This window comes from Oncorhynchus tshawytscha, linkage group LG01, assembly GCF_018296145.1.
Source record: "Oncorhynchus tshawytscha isolate Ot180627B linkage group LG01, Otsh_v2.0, whole genome shotgun sequence".
In the NCBI taxonomy this organism is placed as follows: Eukaryota; Metazoa; Chordata; class Actinopteri; order Salmoniformes; family Salmonidae; genus Oncorhynchus; species Oncorhynchus tshawytscha.
In genome coordinates, this window is record NC_056429.1 from 22,811,035 (window position 1) to 22,834,271 (window position 23,237).

General features: G+C 41.3%; 1 long non-coding RNA gene across 2 annotated transcripts in view; it reads left to right on the forward strand.

Annotated features, from left to right (window-relative positions):
* The window catches only part of LOC112246149, a 58,636-nt gene extending 35,723 nt beyond the window's left edge, over positions 1 to 22,913 (forward strand). For both annotated transcript variants that reach the window (XR_002952876.2, XR_002952872.2), the window contains 3 exons: positions 15,385 to 15,476; positions 19,525 to 19,609; positions 22,528 to 22,913. This is a non-coding gene — a long non-coding RNA (uncharacterized LOC112246149). The remainder of the gene's footprint in view (positions 1 to 15,384; positions 15,477 to 19,524; positions 19,610 to 22,527) is intronic.
* Positions 22,914 to 23,237: the final 324 nt, after the last annotated feature.

Consider the following 23,237-nt stretch of genomic DNA (forward strand, 5'->3'; position numbering starts at 1 on the left):
CTAAGTGTTCTCTGAGGTAGTGGAATATGCGCACACATATTAGTCCCCAATAGGCTTCTAATCAAACCCCTAATCAGTTACCAGATTTACTGATCGTATGGAGCAATGACGTCACATGTACTATATTGGTAAATAGAGCATTTCCTATGCTCCATGTTCCTCATTGTCTAATATTTTGTTGGACACACCATGTGAGAGAGTAGCCTATATCTTCATATAACGTATTATTCAGAAACTAAAACATAAGAAAATCTGGATGAAAGTCATGGTAGGCTACACAATAGGCATAGGCCTATACACATATGCACTATTAGCCTACTCTTATTTCCTTTGGTGGCATAATGGAATTTGAGGAGATTATATTTAATTCATTATTATTATTGTTGATGTTGTTTTATTGTTGTTGATGTTTTTATGCACTTATTATTTCGTCCGGAAAATATTAGGCCTAGGGCTATGTCTCGTTATTGGGCCACTAGTCAGTGATAGCATACACAACAGTGTAAAGAAAACGACTTTCCCTAAAGTAACGATTTTTGTCGCTTTATCTGCTGTAGTTTTTGAGGAGTTGGGGGTTGTAGTGGACGGGTATCTGTAGGGGGTGTAGCATTGTGAGATTCGTTGAATTGAAAACTGTCAGAGATATCGTCTATTTTAACAGTGGTTTCAGGGGTGAATGGCAGTCGCTCCCTGATCCAGTGCAGGTGCAGGGAAGCAGGGGGATGGGGGTCCCTGCGCAGCCAAAATGCGCATTCATTTCAATAGACCACACACTGTCCGCCAGCATGCCATCATCTCTGCGCCTCTCACACATTCTCAGTGCAGTGCAGTCCTTACCGAGCGGAGCTCACACACTTTATAGCTCGCCAGAAGATATACACAAGCATGGGCTGAATGACTCAGGATTGTTATTGTGTTTTCCTGTGTTTATATCACTTATAATTAATAATGAAAGGTTTATAGCAATATCAAAATGTATGCTTTGAGAACAGATCTTATCCTACATTATTTAAAACATTCTTCAAGTTGTTTTCTGTGGACATTTTGATATACTGTGATTTTATTTATTTGTTATTTAACTAGGCAAGTCAGTTAAGAACAAATTCTTATTTACAATGACGGCCTAGGAACTGTGGGTTAACTGCCGTGTTCAGGGGCAGAACGATAGATTTTTACCTTGTCAGCTTGGGGATTCGATTTTGCCACCTTTCGGTTACTAGTCCAACGCTCTAACCACCAGGCTACCTGCCGCCCCACAGTCTGTAATTAATAACAATCAAATGTTTAACCCTTTTCTCAACCAGCACCATGGCCACTTAGTTGTTTTAGGTTGTGGACACACCCTAATTTAATGGATGGTGGGTTTTAAATTCTAAAACGGCGACCCTAAACTCATTGCATATTCTGGCGTCTAGGGGATTAGGAAGGTAACCACTGTTCAATGGATAAGTAGGCACTAACAATGTCCTAGTAAATACAATATGCCCACTGGCCACACACTGGTTGAATCACACACTGGTTGAATCAACGTTGTTTCCACGTGATTTCAATGAAATTACGTTGAACCACCATGGAATAGAGGTTGAACTGACATCTGTTTGCCCAGTGGAAGACCACTGTACTGAAGTTGCTATGGAGGCCTATTGGCACTTGACAATAATTCTAATCAAACCGCGGGATTTAGCTCTGATAAGATACAACAGTTGGTCTCTCACGTTTCATGATTTCAGTGACTCAAGTTGTGTTGTGTTTTATTTATTTTTAAATCAAACTAACACTTGAGGTAGACATTGAGAGTATTTGTTGCTGGTTGAATTTAACATAGCTCTGCATATATCAGGTTATTCACCGCATAGTGCATACTCTACCAATGATGGGATACAGTAGGCTAAACAGAAACTGCATCATATTGGAAGATTATACTTCTTATGATGAAGCATATCACACTATGTATCATAGCTAATACAAACACAGATCGGGCCTATTTTAGAAAGGAACAAAACTGCTGAAAGTTGCAGGCCTAGCTCAAATTTAAATATACATATTGTTGTATAACTCATTCGAGTTAATACATTCTTAATGACAGGATAACAGCGTATAATGCCTTTTTTCACGAAAAACAATATAAATAACCATCTCTTTATTATTTAGGCTAATAACGTCAAACGCTTCGTTAGATTGGGTTAGGAACAATGCATATCTAATTGTGGAAATTTCAGAAGGTGCATGGCCACTGCAATTGAACAGCGAAGATATAATTTTGAGCAGAAGACACGAACACTGTCCATATAGACTACACCATTTGTGACTCAAATGCATCTATTATAAGGGGAATGTATACACTATTAATACTATTTATGCCATTAAATATACCATGAACACTATTTGCGCTTTACTGCCCTCTGCCCCTACCTCTTCAAAGAGACTAAACAAAAACTTTGACCGGTTACTAGTAAAGTAAAATATGTTTTAATCTTGATGGGCAACATTGTCATTGTGTGATGGGAAATAAGGCTGAGCAGACTTGGAAAACTTTAGTTTCACTTCTGGGACATTCTGTCTGTCAGGCTTCTGGTCTTTACTACCACATGTATAGTAGGCCTACCGCAGTCTGTCAGGCAACAGGTGATAACGGACTGCTACATGATAGGCAGAGTACGTTCTAATCTGAAAACGGCGCACGTTATTGGTTAGGCTGCTATTGTGCGGAAACAAAGTTTACCCATGCGCAACAATAGTGGCGGGGCAAGTGTTTGTGCTTTTCCACTTCTATTGGTCAGTCCACCCATGCCTAGAACAATATATGCTTTGATGCAGCGGTGCAGCCAGCAGGGGTGTGCAGTACGATGCAGATCAAGCTCGAGCTTTATGGAACACTGGCATAGCCTGGGAAACAAATGAGGCGAGAAGCTCAGCGTGGGGTGGGGAGCAGGATGCTTGTTTCAGGCAGCTTTTAATAGTTGTGCTGCTGTGTCGATGCTAACATAAAACAGATCCACTGTGACAAGCTTTTCAAACCTGATAAATAACATTGCGAAATACCATGCATGATTAAAACGTAGGCCTAGAACAAGTTGTAAAACCTTTTGTTAATGTTTCATTATATACTAGATGCTTTTTAAAAAAGTTGGTTGTAGTGTTGTGGTAGCTGGATCGAATCCCCGAGCTGACAAGGTAAACAACTGTTGTTCTGCCCCTGAACAAGGCAGTTAACCCATTGTTCCCAGGTAGGCCGTCATTGTAAATAAGAATTTGTTCTTAACTGACTTGCCTAGTTAAATAAAGGTTTAATAATAGCATAGTTTCATTATAAACATACTCATTTAAAAGTATCACTCTTCCATTTAGCCCATTTTAGCACGGATTTAGCCTATAGCAAGCATCAGTTGGTGACAAATATATGTAACCTGTTAACGTCTATATGCCTACATCTTGGCACCATGGAACGTCAGAGACGTTCACTAGGTTTTCTAGGCTAAAAACGTAATATGATGGGCCTACCAACTAATGCAATATGAATATAAATAAATACATGTCTTACAAAATCATCCAATTAAAACACGTACGTTTTAGATTGGTTTGTTTCGTTAAAGTGTGATTTTTATTCCAAGTCGTTCTAAAATCATACATGTGACATTGTAGGACTATATATTTGACGTTCGACGTTGTTTTTGCGTAAATCATCAGCAGACGAAACGGGAGCTTCTGTCACTTCCCAGTAGTGGCAATGGCCACGATGACTGTCACTATCCAACCCTCTGTTGACAGCAATGCACTGACTTCCCCAACAGCAGAACTCATTGTTCACTTCATTCCTTCACAATTTCAGTCTTCATGTATCCCATATTGATCAAGGACCACATTATAAGCATCTGAGTAACACATTTCGAGATTTAAGAAAAATAAACACATTAGAATGTAAATATAAAATATGTATTATCTTTAGATAGTTCAGTCATTCAATGTGAGCATATAGACCTGTATCTATAGGGAATACCAGTTTGAACTTTGAAACGGTAGGCCCAATGAAAAGTTTAACCTTATACAACTTTATCAATATGTTTATCCCTGTGGCTGATCGAGAGTGTGAGTGGAAATAAATCTAGGACAGCAGCTCGTTCGCAAGCGGCTGACTTTCAGTATGCTTTAGAGCAAAGTGTTTACAAAAGTTTGTCTGAGTACTGAAAGGGCACTACAAAGGCCCTTTATAGACATGCGACATGATGCCCGAGTCATTTGAATGGAAGTGGGAGAACTACTCTGCTTGAGCGCCTGGGTTTGTTGACAGAAGAACATAAAATGATCACATATCTAAAATACAGATGAAAAAGCTCACACATTTTGCCTGTAGGACAATCAAAATGAGAAAATATAGGAATAGCCGAATAAGAAGCCTATTCAGGAATGTGAGAGACATCAATCAAATAGGTCTGCTCGGACATAAAAAATAAAGATTGTTGTGCTTCATTAATAAACACGCAGAATTCTTTCTCCCAAATATGTGAAATGCTGAGAGTATGGCACAAACGAACCAACATCCTCTACAAAGTCAAATAATGATAAAAGCAGAGACTGAAACATGTAATGAGTTCACCCTTAATCATTGATCATTAAAAATGGTGGTGTTAAATATACTCAATTACACGCATGACTTCCCTCAAACAGTAAATTATATCCTCCAACTACTTGTCTATTCTATCCCGCCAGAACTGGAAAGTCGATTATGTTGAATCCATACATTTCTATGGATTGCATCACCCTAATTAATACTCAAGAGTGGTCCGTGGCTCACAGTTTTTGAATGGTCCCTCTCCTGTCGCTCTGACAGAAACAGTTCTCGAATGGAAAAGTGGGTCCTTAAAAAAAAGTCTCTAGAGACCGTCCAATGCGTTTTTCTGTGACTGATAATAACGCATGACTCAGATGCGACAGGGATCTGTCTGCACGGGGTAAACAATGCCCTGGCTGGGGCTGACACTCACTTTTGGGAAATATTATTCATATATTGGTCAAAATGTATTTTTTCGTTTCTAAAACGTGTACTGTTGCGACCACACATGTTTTTTTTTAACTCCTAAGGCGGTGAAAAATAATAAAATAATAACCTATGAATTATTTTGTTATAAATGTTTACACTATCTATATTGGATTTTGAGAGTTGCACCTGTGGCAGCGTTTAATAAATATAGGGCAATGAATTACATTGGGTTGGAACTTGGAAGTGTGCTGTTCTGGGCGCTACTCGGTCACTGCATTTGATTATAAATAAGAAGAGTTCACACGCTGATCGAGTGACTAAGGGGAACAAGCGAACCATTTTAATCAGGTGGCTATCTTCCTATCGCTGAGATCAGAGCTCTGTCACTCACGAGCTCGTCATTGTGTCCCCCCCTGCGAAATGACATCTCCCTCAGGAAAGCGAATAGTAGCTGGATGAGATTTCAGTGTCTGTGCGTTATAAGCCCATCTATTAGCATAACGCAATGTAACGAGTTCTGGAGTTGGGAGGGAGTAGAGACCCTGCCTTGTTAATTAGGCCACAGGAAACAAATGTTATTTATTTTTTCAAGCCCCTATTTGGGATACCGATTGGCGCTGCGGTCTAGGGCACTGCATCTCAGTGCTAGTGCTAGAGGCGTCACCCTGGTTCGAATCCAGGCTGTATCACAACCCGCCCTATGGGAGTCCCATAGGGCGGCACACAATTGTCCCAGCGTCGTCCGGGTTTGGCTGGTGTAGGCCGTTATTGTAAATAAGAATTTATTCTTAACTTACTTGCCTAGTTAAATAAAGGTAAAAAAATATTTTTTAAAATGGCATTAAAAAATATAACCTTCCATAGCAGGCTTGCCTCAAAGAGTAGACATAACATAATATATGTACAGTTGTATCCCTTCAGCAGACGTATGATATGTTCTGTTTGGTATAGTTACATAATACAGAAGGTTACTTAAGCCAAAAATGAAAGGAGATTGCATTATACCTAGCATTATATCTAGCAACCCAAAGGTTGTGTGTTCGAATCACATCATGGACAACATTAACATTTTAGCAACTACTTACTACTTTTTAGCTACTTAGCATGTTAGCTAACCCTTCCCTTAACTCTACATTTAACCCCCAACCCCAGTGCTTAATTTGTAAATTGGGTGGCGCTTTATAATAAAGCATTGCATGCATATAATCGCCTTTGTGCTTGCAAAGAGCAGTAGAGTAGAGCAGTAGAGTAGAGCAGTAGAGTACAGGCGCTTGCAAAAGTTGTACACATGGACAAACATTTTTAAGCCTAGGGTCAAGGGAAAAAAACTGGCCTTTTATAAATGCATTTAATGAAATTCTACACAATTGTAGATGTCTGGAGACATTACCATAATATTTTTCAATACCGCACAAATGATTGAAATGACAGGCTACTTTGACACGGACAAAAAAAAACACATTTTGTCGTAGGCCTAGGTGTCTGGGGACATAGTGTACAATATGAGGAGGAAATTATACTCATAATAAACCTTTCCAGTTTCACTGACTCACCCAATGATGCTCAGCTCACTCACCAGCGATGGCAGATGCGCTCCTGCCAATGCGCTCACTCTTGTTTTTGAAATGTATTTTATTTAACATTTATTTAACTAGGCAAGTCAGTTAAACTTTGTAAAAACAATGCTGTTCCCGCAATAGGACTATTTTGAAGCTGATAGCATATTTGGTAGCCTACAAACAAATTACTATTCTATTTTCAGCTAAATCCATTTGCTTTCCAACATGTGTTTTCCCACAATTGTATTGGAAATATTGTGAAAGGCCCGTTTTGCCTGCATGCTGTTCACTATTTGCCGCACAGTCTGTTTCCAACAGTAGGCACACAGTCCACAGCTAGGCATTTATACAATGTTTTTTTTAACAAGCTATTGATCCACTGTGGCTAAATTATAGGCCTACTGTTGTAGCATTTTTTTATTTTCATATATTTCTGAACAGACAGCAGTAATTCAATAACTTTGAGAAATGTATTTAAAATGTATTAAGGGTGCTGTGGATCTTCCAGCACCCTTCCTGCCGGTATAAGGAAATACATGATGAAGTGCAACAATGCAAATATTAAAGTTGCAGGGTTATGTCTATCAGAGAAGAGAGAGATCATAGAAAGCGAATCTCATTCTAGTTCCGTGAGAGATACAGGCGCACTTCCCTCTCTCACCACAGCAATGGCCACGCGTTGGTCTTAACAGACTACAATGTTGCCAAACCATAAAATCGGGCCGGCCGAACACGAACAATTCTTAGAACATCTGGCACGTTTTCACATTACGTGTTTTAGGGGCCGGATAATTACAGAAGAGGAAACTTGATTGGTTGAACTTAACTCTGATTTTATTATAATTTTTACATTGCAAACAGTGAACATAGTTTTTCATGCCAAGAGGAGGTATTGGATTCTGACAAATGGGTTCCGGGAAAGAAACAGAAAAAACGTAGAGGAGAAGGATTCTGTTCTGCAGGATCCAGCTCAAATCAAGTACTGCCTAACCTTAACTCCTAATCCAGTGTCTCCCAAACTCTTCTTAAGGACCCCAAGGGGTGCACGTTTTGTTTTTTGGCCCTAACACTACACAGCTGATTGAAAGCTTGAAGATTAGTTGACTATCTGAATCAGCTGTGTAGTGAGAGGGCAAAAAACAAAACGTGCACCCTTTGGGGTCCCGAGGACCGAGTTTGGGAAACCCTGCCCTAACCCCTAATGTAGGCCACACATATTTAAAATGGTAAGATATCATATGAAATGGATGATGGACATCCACAAATTAATACGTACCAGACAAAACATAACGCTCCATATTCATTGGAGGGAGACACATTTACCTTTACTATGTTAAGTCGACTCCTGGGTCAAGGTTGTCAATGTCCATAGTTGTAGGCCAAGAAGTAAACAGTAATGCCCTCTATTTCCATGGCTCATTGCTCAACTCATGAAATGTAATGGCCACATGAAGCAAGGCCACAAAGATGACATGGTGTCAGACCAAGTTGTGACTTCAAGAGGAGATGAAGATCCAGGACAGCTGGACCACACTTATCGATTTTGTGACAGCTTGTGTCATTTAACGTTTTGCCCGATGATACGCGGGACATTAACCCATGAGCACCTTCTACTCTGCGTGCATCCAATCACAATCAATCACAATCACAACATCACTCCATCACACAGTCGCCCCGGGTGAGTGCACTCAAGGCTTGTAGCTCAGATGTTAATATAATCAATCCTTGAGGTAATGAAGTGTACATTAAAGTATCTAGTTAGAACGACGTTTTTGCAGTCTACTTAGCTTTATTTGGTCGTGCATTGCACTGAAAAATGTATTAGCGCTCGCCAAGTGACCATTCATGTAAAACGCAAAACATTCCTGTCCACAAGAACAGTCTGAGAAAGGAAAATGAGTTAAAGAAAAGGATCAATTGATCAAATCATTATTGACAGGGAATGGGAAAGAAAACATTTGAACATTGCAGTTATTGATTAATCGTGTTAGCTTTCACTGACACAGATAGGAGACTCATTTTACTCAATGCTCTAGATGTCAGGACTTCTGATTGTCTTGAACTTTAGGCCAGTGTAAGAAGCAGCTCAAAGGATGACCCTTAGGCGATTATGTAGCCTTCCATGGAATACATGAATTCATTGAAAAGTTGAAAACCGAATTGATCCCAACCCTCTTTGTCACATAAGTGTATAAAGTCAAGTGACTGTTATGAAATTGTGGTTTAATAAGAGAATGATGTCGATGTTCTTTCAGATGAGTGTGATTATACAAATCAGTCTTTGTAAATTCCCCTTTTGATAGTCCAGTTTGTTGAAGCAGTATGAGCGAAAGTTTGCTCTGAATCTTGGACAGGAACAATCACTAAACACAAAGATTAGGGGGACTCAGATAGTTTTATTCAGCCTAATTTTATTCACATTTATAGACAATACAAAATGGAAAGACAGCAATGCTATTCAATAACAGTTATGCAGACATGGGGAGGAGGGCAGAGGGGCATTTCACCACATTAACGCCACAAGAAATGGCACAAAAACATAGCTTAATCCCCCAAAACAACAACAAAAACAACCACAGCCATAGTTACATAAACAAATGCTAATTTGGTAAATAATAAACTATCAATATGATGATCTATTACATTACACAGTTGAATAAATCCAACCTAAATGCTAAATAAATCACAATAGGTACCCTGTAAAAAAGGACATTCAGAGAAAATAAGGAAATGCAACTTTTTTGCCCAGTAGATTATGGAGAGAAGATCTGGTCCCACTTGTTTCAGTAGCCCAAGTAGGATAAAGCTTGGAGTGCCTCGTCACCGTGGAAACTGCCAGAACAATTCAGTTGAAGTTAGAGGAGGTCAGCTTGCAGGGTCATCAGCTCCAGCCTGCCTGTGCAAACTTCTGTTGGGCTGGGGACTTTTTAGTGGGCGTGTTAGCCTGGGCCTAGCCCTGGGTGGTAAGCAATTCTAAGTCTGATATAAATTTTTTGAGTCAGTTCGCAGCCTAGGCTCTCCAGGTGGCCTGTGAAATCGATTTTAACCCTGTGACCCTGTCTAGCAGAGGCATGGTTGACAACCTGAGTAAGAATTTAGTTGGCACTGACAGATCTCCACAGATTTCAGTAAGGGGTGGGAGGGGAGGGGCAGGGCAGGGGAGGTTATGGGTGTGCTAGAAGTGCTCATTAAAAGTTTTCAGCAGTTAGGAGAGAGTTGGTGTGTGTGTGTAGCACAGAGCTGCTGTTCTATTTAATCAGCTTAGGGTTGTGTCAGTTTGTTGCGTTACTTGTCACTGGAGTTCACTGATCTATACAGAAGATTGACAGTCTTTTTTTGAGATGTTTGATTGAGAGCCATTTGCCAATAGATTGTTGTAAAGTTATCAGGGTGTTCATGCAGTTCTGAAAGTCCCCATTTTCCCTCTTCACTTGAACAAGAAAAAATAAATAAACCCCACAAATTATATATACAGTATGTCTTAAAGTAGTGATGGACTGTCGTTTCTCTTTGCTTATTTGAGCTGTTCTTGCCATAATATGGACTTGGTCTTTTACCAAAGAGGAGTTGGATTAAATGCAGAAGACACATTTCAGTTGAAGGCATTCAGTTGTACAACTGACTAGGTATCCCCCTTTCCCTTGACTAGGTATCCCCCTTTTTATTTTTTTATTTCACCTTTATTTAACCAGGTAGGCCAGTTGAGAACAAGTTCTCATTTACAACGGCTACCTGGCCAAGATAAAGCAAAGCAGTGCCACAAAAAGAACAACATAGAGTTACACATAAACAAACGTACATTCAATAACACAATAGCACAATAACACAACAATTCTGTATACCCCCTACCTTGTCACAACACAACTGATTGGCTCAAACGCATTAAGAAGGAAAGAAATTCCACAAATTAACTTTTAACAAGGCACACCTGTTAATTGATGCATTCCAGGTGACTACCTCATGAAGCTGGTTGAGAGAATGCCAAGCATGTGCCAAATCAAATCAAATGTATTCATATAGTCCTTCTTACATCAGCTGATATACCAATGTGCTGTACAGAAACCCAGCCTAAAACCACAAACAGCAAGCAATGCATGTGTAGAAGCACGGTGGCTAGGAAAAACTCCCTAGAAAGGCAAAAACATAGGAAGAAACCTAGAGAGGAACCAGGCTATGAGGGGTGGCCACTCTTCTTCAGGCTGTGCCGGGTGGAGATTATAACAGAACATGGCCAAGATGTTCAAATGTTCATTAATGACCAGCATGGTCAAATAATAGTAATCACAGTGAACAGGTCAGGGTTCCATAGTCACAGGCAGAACAGTTGAAACTGGAGCAGCAGCACAGCCAGGTGGACTGGGGACAACAAGGAGTCATCATGCCACGTAGTCCTGAGGCATGGTCCTAGGGCTCAGGTCCTCCGAGAGAGAGAGAGAGAGAGAGAAAGAAAGAAAGAAAGAAAGAAAGAAAGAAAGAAAAAGAGAATTAGAGAGAGCATACTTATATTCACACAGGACATCCGATAAGACAGGAGAAATACTCCAGATATAACAGACTAACCCTAGCCCCCCGACACATAAATTACTGCAGCATAAATACTGGAGGCTGAGACAGGAGAGGTCAGGAGACACTGTGGCCCCATCCAACGATACCCTCAGACTGGGCCAAACAGGCAGGATTTAACCCCACTCACTTTGCCAAAGCACAGCCCCCACATCACTAGAGGGATATCTTCAACCACCAACTTACCATCCTGAGACAAGGCCGAGTATAGCCCACAAAGATCTCCGCCAAGGCACAACCTAAGGGGGGGGCGCCAACCCAGACAGGAAGACCACGTCAATGACTCAACCCACTCAAGTGACGCACCACTCCTAGGAACAGCATGGAAGAGCACCAGTAAGCCAGTGACTCAGCCCCTGTAATAGGGTTAGAGGCAGAGAATGCCAGTGGAAAGAGGGGAACCGGCCAGGCGGAGACAGCAAGGGCAGTTCGTTGCCCCTTCGCCTTTCCGTTCACCTTCACACTCCTGGGCCAGACTACACTCAATCATAGGACCTACTGAAGAGATGAGTCTTCAGTAAAGACTTAAAGGTTGAGACCGAGTCTGCGTCTCTCACATGGGTAGGCAGACCATTCCATAAAAATGGAGCTCAATAGGAGAAAGCCCTGCCTCCAGCTGTTTGCTTAGAAATTCTAGGGACAATTAGGAGGCCTGCGTCTTGTGACCATAACATGTACGTATGTACGGCAGGACCAAATCGGAAAGATAGGTAGGAGCAAGCCCATGTAATGTTTTGTAGGTTAGCAGTAAAACCTTGAAATCAGCCCTTGCCTTAACATTAAGCCAGTGTAGAGAGGTTTGCACTGGAGTAATATGATCACATTTTGTGGTTCTAGTCAGGATTCTAGCAGCCGTATTTAGCACCAACTGAAGTTTATTTAGTGCTTTATCCGGGTAGCTGGAAAATAGAGCATTGCAGTAGTCTAACCTAGAAGTAAGAAACGCATGGATACATTTTTCAGCATAATTTTTGGTCAGAAAATTTCAGATTTTTGCAATGTTACGTAAATGGATAAAAGCTGTCCTTGAAACAGTCTTGATATGTTCGTCAAACGAGAGATCAGGGTCCAGAGCAAAGCTGTCATCAAGACAAAGGTTACTTTAAAGAATCTCAAATATAAAATATATTTTGATTTGTTTAACACTTTTTTGCTTACTACATGATTCCATGTTTTGTTTCATAGTTTTGTTATCTTTACTATTATTCTACAAAATAGAAAATTGTAAAAATAAAGAAAAACCCTTGAATGAGTAGGTGTCCAACCTTTTGACAGGTACTGTATATTGTTGTCATATTGAGTTGTGTATTAAATCAATGACATGAATAAATATGTCTATATTTGGTGATGAACTTAACTGAATGAGTGTACATAAGTTAGTAAAATACCAATATCTAACCTTCGCAATACTAATGTTTTTAGAATGGTCATATATGCTTCCGACTTAGAAACCATTGATTTTCCATGACATAGTTTTGTTTGGTTACACGTCTTCCCATGTGGATTGAGGATATGGATTCCTCCCTCAGAGGGTAGTGGTGCTCATTGCCCTGCAAATAAGTGTCAACTTGTTCAGTGATTTTGAAATTGTCATGGCGAGTCCCACAGGAGCATGTGTGAATAAAGGGCAGCTCTTCACAGCCTATTTCTGCTGTCTCATTGGTCCTGGATATGCCCCATGGCCTCCCAAATGATGCCATTTGTCACATGTTTAACAGATTGATACTCCCTAGACTCGAGGGTGGCGTGTGTGTGTGTGTGTGTGTGTGTGTGTGTGGGGGGTGATAGAGAGATAGGCTTTGAGGGAGGACACTAGTCTAAGTGCCTGAGGATGCTATTGTGATTGATTGTTTGAGTGGGACCTTCATGACGCTTCTGAGAGCTGGTATCATCCCAACAGTTTTCCTCTTCCAGTAGGGAAGAGAGTGTATCCCTATAACTGGAAAAACACTCGCTGGTTTATTTGGAAGAGATGACACTCATGGAGTGTTTCACTATTATTTTCAAACTGAATGGATTCAGCAACAGTATCCTACATTTGAACTCAGTCCAGAGGGAGAACCTCTCTTACTTTAGCCTCTTGTCTAATCAATCACCCACAAAAGAGTCCTGAGTCATGTGTTCCTATGCAAATGTTTCTGCAAACACTGAAGGGTAAGCTAACCTTACATTACCTGTGTCTTATAACTCCATCCTGATGGAAAACCTGTCATTCCCCCTCTCCTCTCACATTCAGATACCAATACCAACATGGCCACATCATTCATGTCTTCTGCAATTACATAACGTTTGTCATTGAGATATGTAATGCCTATCATAATCTCAGCCACATTTAGATGCTGTTTGTCGTAATGTTTCAGTATTTGTTTGTTAAAATGTGAGAAGTGGTTGGGGAAGGACAGGCGAGTCAGCGTCAGAGACTAACAGTGTAAGTGCCAGGTCCACTTGTAGAGGCTTCATGAAAAGTGTTTGTGGCAGGAGTAATATTTTTCTGATTACCTTTTGGATTTATTGGTAACACACAGCTGTGTGCCTGTGTGCCTGTGTGAGTATGCACACACGTGCTTGTGTGTGATTTAATGAGGGATTTTTTGGGCAAGTTGGCGTTACTCATCAGTGTCATGACAGTTTTGTTTCAAAAGTGCTGGTGCTGGAGAAAGAGGGATTTCGGCCCGTCAGCAGTGTGTGATGTCAGCATTGCCGAGACAACAAAAGAGAGCTCCAAATCCGTGGAGTTTGCAGCATTATGGGGCCCAGTCTGGGCCGAACATAGCCCCTCTTTTCACTGGGACAAACATTCTAGTGTACAGCTATCTCTGTCACAGAGTGCAGTGCACACACACAACAGGATTTCTGCTTTTCAACCCTGTTTATTCATCATATCCTCCACACTCATTTACTTAGGCTTTATCTATCTAAGGAGAATATCTGGGTGGAATGTTAATGATAAGGAATTTGTTTTTTGATAAAGTTATGGTCAATTAGCTGACACTTCCATAGCATCCAAAGCAACACACAATATCAGTAAAGGCTATGCGTATATATGAAAAATGTGATATTGTGTGGGTAAATGATATACAAACAGTGATCACGTGGCTCAAACTTTGAAAAGACAATACAAATGTTCATTGTTCATGTTCAGAGCTGTGACATCCTGAAAATGAGCCTTTTGATTCGCCCCCTCCTGTGTTCCAACTGTAACAGAATAAATGTATAATCAATGTAGACACACACCTCTGTTTATTTAATGCTTTGGTTAGGACACTGTAAAGCCACCTGCAGTTCTCCTTGAAAATTAGAATTACATGTTGGCACAAAAACAGCTAGCATGCTGTCTGAACCAGTGGCACTCAAAGAAAATACAATCGCTATGCATTCTGGGAAATCTACATTTAACTAAGGCTATCAAAATTCAGCATATAGTTTCAATCCTTGTTGGTCTCGAGCTAATAGTACTTTAAACAATTCGGTATATCTCTAAACATGTTTGCAATGGAAAGGAATAGTCAACATTGCAATAAGGATTTTCTTCATCCCTGGCAGTATCACTATTACAAAGTTTAACCTTACTTGAACCTGTTTATCTACATTTTTGATAAAGTTCCTCTGAGCGACTCCAAGTTGAGTGAACAGTCTGGGCTTCAGAGACACTGCCAAGCCGAAGAACACAACTGGGTCTGGCTGGCATGAGCCAAGGACAGGCCCTGAAGGCAGGATATTGTAGAGGACAGACAGACCACACGGATCCCCAACAAGTCCTCTTTATGATGGGGAAGAATTATGATGGCGATGCCTCGCAGTGGAGCCTTCAGATCAGTCTGTAGTGGGGTTATAGGAGAAAGATGCCTACAGTAACATACAGTCACACAGCGGCCCCCATTCATTACATGCCCATGTGTATTAAAATACTGGAAGAACGTGAGGCAGCTGCAGAATGTAGTCCAACACAAGGCCACTCTTTCTTTTCTGCTCCCTACTGTCTGTCTTGGTACAGGCCTGTCTGTCTCTGGTACCCTCTGTGTGATTATACAAGCTTGCCCCAAAAAAGTTTCTACAGAGATTTGTTTTCGAGGTTTGGGGGGGGGACAACAATAGTTTCCTTTGGACTAGATAAAGAGGGATTTCATGTTCAAATGGCAACCCTAAAGTGATTAGTTTGTGTACAGCACCACTGCCTGAAAAATATAATTACTCAATCTAGATGCTCCCAGATACACAAAACATGGTGTTCTAAATACATGTGGGTACACATAGTAAGCCAGACTTTGTGTTTTATTTTGCTAGAGAAAAGGTGAGAGGAACCTGCTGACATCCATATGACCGTATGACCAAGACGAGACCTGTCTGTCCAGGAGACAGAGACCACACCAGATATGGTAAGTTTGGGACTGAAGAGAATAGACAGCTCTTGAATGTCGTCCATTGCTACACATTGGTACACCTTTTTGCTCACAGCTACTATTACCATTACGCTTCCCCTCTGAAAAATAAAGTGTTCTTGGGCCAGTAACCGAAAGGTTGCTTGTTCGAATACCCAAGCCGACAAGGTGAAAAACCTGTCGATATGCCTTTAAATATATATATATTGTTAATTTAACCTTAATTTAACTAAGCAAGTCAGTTAAGAACAAATTCTTATTTACAATGACTGCCTACCCTTGCCAAACCCGGGCGATGCTGGGTCAATTGTGCACCGCCTTATGGGACTCCCAATCACGGCCGGATGTGATACAGCCTGGGATTGAACCAAGGACTGTAGTGACGCCTCTTGCACTGTGCCTTTAACCGCTGTGCCACTCTGGAGCCTAAGCAAGGGAATTAACCCTAATACTGCTCGAGTGGCGCCGTACTACTCTGGCTGACCCTGTAAACAACAGTGTTTGTGACAATAAAACATCCTCCCAAAAATATTCCCATTACCTTTGAGAAGCCTTGCCATGCTTGTTTTTCCTGGTTGGTTGCTTTCTACAATGCCTTGAGAGGGTGGCAGGCCCAACAATCACTATTCCAAATTGTGTGTGGCACAAAGAATATGAACTCAGTCATTGGAAGACTACCATCGGATGGTCTTTAGAACAGCTGAGTGGAAATGACTCAGAGACTGGAGAAAGACTACTGATCAACTCACACATCTGACCCCAACCCACATCCATTCCATAATTTTAAGATTACTCTACATTATTTCACTTTTTAGTGTTTTCATCCCTGGTGCCCATTCTTTTCTTGTGCACCAGCCTTGGATTTCCCTCAAGAACAAACCAGTACAACGCATCATGGAACCTCTGAGTTCCTACACCCACCCTGCTCTCTTTGCGTATATAAAGAAAAACATAGTGTACATTCCTGAACCATATTCTGCTGGCGAGGTTTTATAGAGAGACCCTTCCCAGTTCTCAGTTCTTTAATGTCACCAGGTATTGTGCAAGCGTTCCCTCACCCCTACTACTCACACACTAGTCTGACGTGTCGAAAGAAAGCCGCATCGGCCCTTGTGGAATGTGGAATGTGGCATGTCCCTGTGAACTATTTCCTGCTTTGTCGTAAGAGTTATGTGCGGTGGAAACACAAAGTTTCCTTTTTTCACAGCTCCTCTGTGGCGCAGTGTCGGTCCTCTGCTGCAGCTTGCCTCTGCTCAGGAACAATGCCATTCTTTGAGTTTAAGGCCCTTAAAAGATGCCTATGTCAAGTCAGCAACCCAATGTTGCTGTGTGTCACCAAGCACGTTAACTGTGAAGCACTTGCCTTCTCCAGTCATTCAGTATGATGGGGCAGCAGGGGCAGAGTGGTTCCAATACTGGGTGATTTACAATAAAGCACAGTGGAATTTCACCCTATCTAAAATGGAAATAATGAATATCTTATTAGGATGGTTATTTCAGAACAAGTCACAATTTTAATATAAATTATTCTAATTTCAAAACCTTGGTCACAAAGAGTAAGACTCCATTTAGACCCAATCTAAAATTAATGAAAGCATCTTAAGGGATAGAGTGGAATTGGGAGGGTACTGGAGATACTCATGGTTATACTGTACTTTCATTGGCAAAACATTGTCTATTTATGTTAGTTAAGGACACTAGCTGGAGACGTATAACCCTTGGGAACCTTCAGGTCTTGACATTGTCACGACAGCCTACTAGATTGTTATGAGGGTATGAAGATGGCTTTAGGAAGGCGGTTTCCAGAGCAGGATTTGTTACTTTTGCTAGTTTCCATTGTTAAATATGTAGGTAATACAATTGAATATTTGAGTTTCATATTTGCTTTGCTTAATGGTTGTTGAAATCCAAACAGAGTGAAGTCCCACTGGGATGCTTGGTTTTATTGACCAAACTCAGGACGGGTTAGTCTAGACTCATTATGCTCACACACATGGCGCTTTGTCCACTTGTCCTGTTTAAAGATACATTTTTCTCTGCTCACACATCCCATTGTCTTTAAATTATTAATTCAATAATACATGTACTTTGGATTGTACTATATTATTGAAAAAGGACTGACCCTTCAACTAATTTCTAATACTGTAACCTGCAGTCCTTGTAGGGTGGCTGGTAACCTAGTGGTTAAGAGCGTTGGGATAGTAAAAGGTTGCTGGTTCGAATCCCTGAGCCGACTAGGTGGAAAATATGTCGCTGTGCCCTTGAACAAGGCACTTAACCCTAATTGCTCCTGTACGTTGCTCTGGATAAGAGTTTCTGCTAAATTACTAAAATGTTTAAGGACAAATCATAGAGATGAAAACTGTGATGTGTAGGAATTGTCAATGTTGTTGTGCAGGAATGCAATGATCTGGGATCTTTGTTGACATCAAAACGAAGTTGTTAGTTGTTCTGTGTACCTTGATACTTAGTATGGGACCACATCTGCCTGTCCCAGGGCAGCCATCACTCAGGTCAGAGAGGAGAAGCAGGACTTCTAAGGGGAGAGCGTGGTGTAGGAGAGGCCAACTCCATCTGTCGAGATTCTGTTCCAGCCGTGCGCCTGGCCGCACTGACGGGATTTGAGCCCACATGTTTGGGGTTGGGGTTGCCGGGGACAGAGCAGAGCAGAGGGGGTAGAGGGGCACTCTGGCTTCCTCCCACAGCAACCAGCATGGTGCTACTGGAGGCAGCTGGCTGGAGGAGTGGCCCGGGCTCCAGGCCTTTGTTGCTGGGGAGATGAGAGGATGGAGGAGTGGGGGAATACTGGGAACCTGCAGGGAAGGAAGCACTAATACTCCTCCTCCTCCTCTTCTCCCTCCTCTTCTAACAACAGCAGGGTGGAAAAGTCTATCCTCTGCTGTTATATGATGTACTCTATCTTGCAGTGAGACTGGTTCCTCCTCTCTTACTTAACTTTTTTTCTGCTGTTGTATGGGCACAAAACACCTACATTAGTGCTGAGCAATTTTTGTTGTTGTTGTGGTTATTAAATAACTAATCGACCGACGTCTGTTCAATTTCTTGAATTCCATTTTGTTAGTTTTTTTTGTAAGCCCAACTCGCCTTTTAAATAATATCATTCATTTTAGAATTAAAGTCAAGAACTATGTGGGACGCTGGGCTGAAGGGAGTTGTAGTTTTCATTAAGCAAATATTCAACCTAGTTCAGCACAGAAACGTGGTAATTAGCTACAATGACCATAAACCATTGAGCCTGACGGATACACTTTTACGCCTGCTACGGGTTAGATACACACAGACCGCATGAGAGAAGAATGTACACAACACAACGATGAGAAAGATAGAGATTGACAGTTCATGAAAGTTTGCCTGATATACTTTGAAGAACTAGTCAAATGATTTTGTCAGACAGCTCTGCAGCATACAGTACTTAGGCAGGCTAGCCTAGCTAAATAGAATGACAAAAGACAGTACAGGATATGTAGCACAGAGATAACATTAGATGGCCTGGCTGGCTGGCTGCTACTGCCTGAGCAGAGATGAGATGATGACTTTAAGGAATACAACATAACAAAGTCATACAATAAAAACAAATAAAATAAAAGTTATTTACACAACTGAAATATTTTATTATTTCATAGTAATTTCCTATTTTCTTTTGATGTCTACCCTACCTGACAGAGACAATGTCGTATTTTAAATATTTTGGCAATTGAATGTTCACTATTTTGGACTTTGAAATTTCCATTAAAAAGCACTAAAATCAATTGAATGTCATTATTTCATAATACATTTCACGTTTAAAAAAATGATTGAACCCGTGATTATTTGAAATAATTGAACCGAAAACGAACCGACCTCAAAAAGCAGTAATCACTCAGCACTAACCCACATATCCAAGATTTTTTGTTACGCATTATAATTTTTAAGGTTTATAATGTGCAGATGAGATGAGTTTCATCTAAAGTCTGAAATGTTTTTTTTTTTTTTTAATGGCAATGACATCTCTAGTTCTGATTTTCTCCTGTTTTTTCCCCCCTAGTTTTACCTACCATGGTTGTGATAATTGGATTTTCTGGACACCTGTATGAGTGCAGTATATCCAGCGGATTATAACCAGGGAAAGGGTGAGTCAACTCTAATTATTGTCATGTCAAGCAATACAAATGGCCAGCCATCCCCCAACCCCTTCTCTCTAGCATGGTAGCCTAGTTACTGCTGTTCCTCACATCCACCTCATATCTACAGAACTTGTTTACTGTCTCAGAACACCAAAGCTAAGGAAAGGTAGGCTAGAGGAGGCCTTCAAGGGTGGAGTTTCTCTCTGTTTCACACGAGCTGAAGTTGCCACAGTTTCATCAGAAAAAAAGTTGTTTATACGCTATACAAACCATAAGCATAAAAAACTCACTCTAGTCTCCTAACAAACAACTCTAAACATAGATAAGAAAATGTTTTTCTGGGAAATAAGTAGAGAACATACTGTGTCCTACTTCCGCCCACTCTGTGCTGGGCCAAAGCAGGAGTAGATAGTGAGGTGGGATGTGGGGACAGGAGAGGAGAATGGGAGTGGTGGGGTGTACTCTACTCACGGTCCCACAGTTAATCCCGAGGAGGGAGCTGTGACTGAGACTGAGCGGGGATGAGGGATGAACAGACAGGACTTGTCCACAGACAGTCAAAGGGAGAGCTGGAGCTCTTTAACCATGGGAGGGGAGCAGGACAGGGACGGATGGACTCACAAGATGTCCAGACGGGCCGGGCCAGGTCATTTATAAGGCCTTGCTTTCTCTCCAGGGTAGGCTGCCCGGCCGGCCAGGCCCAGCCAGCAGGAACTTCCCATGGCCACCTCCGCTCTGCTCCGAGGGACTGAGAATACGTAATGAGTTGCAGGGCTCCACATTTACCACGGCTGATCAGCTGAGAACAATGAACTCGCGGGCACACAATAGTGACTAGAGAGCCTCAAGGCATTGTCTCTGTATTTTTAGAGGGGGGAGAAAACGAGAGAGCCAGAGAAAGAGGAGAATGGAGGGGAGAAAAGTGAACAAGACTGTAGTTTTGTAATGCTTTGTTCTATTTGTTTGGGGGGAAAGAAGCAATACTTTGTTTGTATATTTATTGTTACTATTGTCAATACTTTGGCATCCATGTGGCCATTTATGTCCATAGGCAGCACATGCCATTGGTTTATGTTAAATAGGTTGGGGATAATGCTGAGGCTTTGGGTTTAGTGTTGAAGCACTTCAACTGCATCTAATGTCATGATATTTATCATGTTTTTATAGCGTTCTTCAAATGGTAAAAACGTATTTGCACTATTAGTGATTTCCTCTTGTAATTTTAGCCTAGCTATTTGCCTACATCGGCCTGCTGTGTGCAGTGAGACCTACCTACCTCCCCTTACAGAGGAATAGTGAATGAGGGTTGCTCTGGCAGCTAGTGACATTGTCATTTAAAGCCAGCCTACAGCCACCGATTACCATCTACATATTTATGGGGACTATGAGCATTATATGGTACCATTTAAATTAACAACCCCTTTTTCACTGACTGAATACTTTGTAATCTTGACTATGCAATTAGTTTAGAATGGCTAAGAAATCAACTTCATTAGCATTTTTTGTACTGAAGGTACCGGCTTGGGCCAAATGTTCGTTCTAGGGTGGAAAGCATATCTCTTTGGAAAAGCTGTCCTAAATTAGTTTCTGTATCAGTTAAAGACTATTTCCTCTCTGCCTTAAACTTGGGCATGATAGAAGAACCCCTGGAATATTTATGGGGGGAAAAATAAATCCACAAAGACAATTTTGCCCTTTGGTTACATGTTCTGCCTTCCCTTCTTGTGTTTTTCCAATTACTTAATGCTATTTAAATATAGCAGAGCCGACATATGCAGTTCACTGTAGTGGGGGAATGAAATAAGTCACGCTTTAATTGTATTGCATCAATTAAAATAGAAGCCCATCACAGTAAGCTAGCTGTAATAAAATGATAAAATGGACAATTAGGAAAAATCAAGTCCCTTAATTTTCTAAACACACTCTAGAGAGTGTCTTTAAGCCAGCCAGATTTGACTATATGTTGAGCAATATTCCCCTCAGTGAGGACCGCTGAAGTGCTGTGAATTACAGTTGAACTCTTTGGTATGTTGTACTGTAACATATAGTACTACAAACTGTAGTGCCACTTCATATTATTCATCCAATTCTCTGCTTGGCAAGCTTTTATATACATTTTATTTAGGCCAACTCATATATTGACTGGGAGAATAAACCATGCAGTAGAATATGTGTGTTAAAGTCAGCCTTTGCAGACGGGCCTGGATTGTAGACACAACCAGAGTCTGTAAATCAGTCATTTCCTCGTCTTTGCAGGAAGGATTTGGCTGGTTGGTGTTTGTGGTCCCAGGTCGACCGGTCGGGCAAAGAGATAACACCAATACCGTTTGCCTGCCAGGAGTACTTGCGAACCGAGTGCAAACCGATTTTACATGTAGAATCACTCGAAAATGTTGGCAATCATAAGTCAACAGCACACTGAACGATCGGCAGACGAACGTGAGATCCACATTCGGTGCGAAAGAGGCTCTCAGATTCCCAATCAGTGTTTGCCTTGGGAGACGAGTGATTACTCACACACCTAGGAGCCCCGGCCTCTTTCTGCCCCCCTGGGCTCCACCCACCTCAACCCGCCCTGCCCCGTGCCATGCATGATCTGTGGGTGTGGTGTGGTGTGTGACGATACGCCGTCTGCTGGTGGGCCAAACCCACTGCTTGCTCTCCCTGTCAACCAATCAATATTTTTTTATGGAACACATTTCATACAAAGCAAGGGCTTTACAAAAATCATTAAAAGTACATCTGAAAGGCATTATGGTAACCATAAAAATAAACATTAAGTTACACAGAGTAAAATATAAGGACAGGCAATTAATCCCTTTTATCCAGCTAAATGAGTATGAGTATATTGCTATTACTTGGAAGGCAGCAAGAACTCAATCAGGAAATGGTGTTGTATACCTGTATTTTGTATTTCTTTCCAGGTGTCCTTCTGATGTTCTTGATGCACATCCAAGGGTACTCGTCCGTTGATGGGTGATGGAGATGAGGTTCCTTCTGCTATAACCCTGGCCTCCAAGAACAGCTTCAAAGACAGGACCTAAGGAGAGATCAGTCACGCAAAACACATCTACACACCACTGCTTCTGCTGCAAATGTGAGGGCATGATCTGTCTCTGTGAAGACAAAACAATATGCACCTTGTGAAATTCTCAGAACATGGTTAATTTTGAAACTGTTACAACTGAAACGACAAAACCTTTTACCAATAGAGGTTGCGCTGCTTATGATATGAACTGTATCGTCCATTGATTTATTGGATTTCATGATGTTACATGTCTTCAATCTGTGATCATATTAAATCAATGAAATCATGGTGTGCTGTGTCTTCGGTAGAAACACACTGAGTTTTCAAAACATGAATAATATTGAGCTGCACCCTTTTGCACTGAGAACACCCTTAGTTCGTTGGGGCATTGGACTCTACAAGGTGTCGAAAGCATTTCACAAGCATGGCCAATGTTGACTATAATGCTTCCCACAGTTCTGTCATGTTGGCTGTATGTCCTTTGGGTGGTGGACCATTCTTGATACACACAGGAAACTGTTGAGCGTGAAAAACCCAGCAGCATTGCAGTTCTTGACACAAACCGGTGTGCCTGGCACCTACTACCATACCCCCTGTTTTAAGGCA